The sequence below is a fragment of the Tachysurus fulvidraco genome, chromosome 7 (assembly GCF_022655615.1).
Source record: "Tachysurus fulvidraco isolate hzauxx_2018 chromosome 7, HZAU_PFXX_2.0, whole genome shotgun sequence".
Taxonomy (NCBI): Eukaryota; Metazoa; Chordata; class Actinopteri; order Siluriformes; family Bagridae; genus Tachysurus; species Tachysurus fulvidraco.
The window spans coordinates 24,353,298-24,354,475 of NC_062524.1; the positions used below are offsets into that span (position 1 = coordinate 24,353,298).

Below are 1,178 nucleotides of genomic sequence, written 5' to 3' on the forward strand. Positions count from 1 at the left end.
AGCACATTGTGTATAGCACTGCTGTGGCTTTTGAGCAATTCCTTATGCTTTAAAAGGTTCAGCAAAGAACAGCTCTGTGATTGGAGCATTGACTACCTCAGTGTTCCGGTCCACCCAACTTGCTTGAAAGCAGCTGACATGGTCCCTCTTCTACTGGAGTGGCGAAGAATTTGTTTGTATCGGAAAATAAAATGTGTTAGTATTTGCTTTTATTATTCTCACACCCACCTTTGACTTACATAAATTAAATAAAGCCATTAAATAAGTCATATATGCACTTTCTTGACTGTGAATTCAGAGTTTATTAAACAGGGTTGTGCAAATATTATTTTTTAAATAATTTGATATATACATTTATTATATTTTGCTATGTGAATCTAATTAATTTGTTTAGCTAAACAAAGCACATTTCTCATGTGGGGAGTTGACATAGTTTTCTACAACTACAACCGTGAAGTAATTGGGAGCTAACAAAGTTATTATTTAAAGGTAGGGTCTTTCCGATGTTTGAAAAATGCTTCAGAAAACTGGTCGGGACACAGACGAGGTGGCCGAGTGGTTAAGGCGATGGACTGCTAATCCATTGTGCTCTGCACGCGTGGGTTCGAATCCCATCCTCGTCGAAGTTTTATGGGGGCAAGTCGTGGCCTAATGGTTAGAGAGTCTGACTCGTAATCCGAAGGTTGTGGGTTCGAGTCTCGGGCCGGCCACGATTGAGGTGCCCTTGAGCAAGGCACCGAACCCCCAAACTGCTCCCCGGGCACTGCAGCATAAATGGCTGCCCACTGCTGTGTGTGTGCACTTTGGATGGGTCAAAATGCAGAGAACGAATTCTGAGTATGGGTCACCGTACTTAGCCGTATGTCACATCACTTTCAAACAAAACAAAAATCAAAACAAACAATGCCAATGAGCAGTAAGGGGCCGGTCTTGTCAATATGTGCAGAGAGAGTGTTCAGTGGGCATGTGTGACATTAGCAGAAAGCAGTTTTAGCATTGACAACACATAAAATTAGCATTCTTACATCTCTGATGTGTCTTTGCTTCAATATTCTTTGACGTCTTCCCATACTTTTTCCCTTTTCCCTTACTTTTCATCCTCTTTTTCTTTCCGTTCCCATCTGATGAGGATGTCTTAGAGGAGGATGCAGACATAGTTTCAGAGAATGATTCATCTG

At 41.5% G+C, this 1,178-nt stretch overlaps 1 non-coding gene across 1 annotated transcript; it reads left to right on the plus strand.

Annotated features, from left to right (window-relative positions):
• The first annotated feature begins 541 nt into the window (after positions 1 to 541).
• On the plus strand, positions 542 to 623 carry trnas-gcu. The gene has a single exon. It is a non-coding gene; the product is annotated as a tRNA-Ser (tRNA).
• Positions 624 to 1,178: the final 555 nt, after the last annotated feature.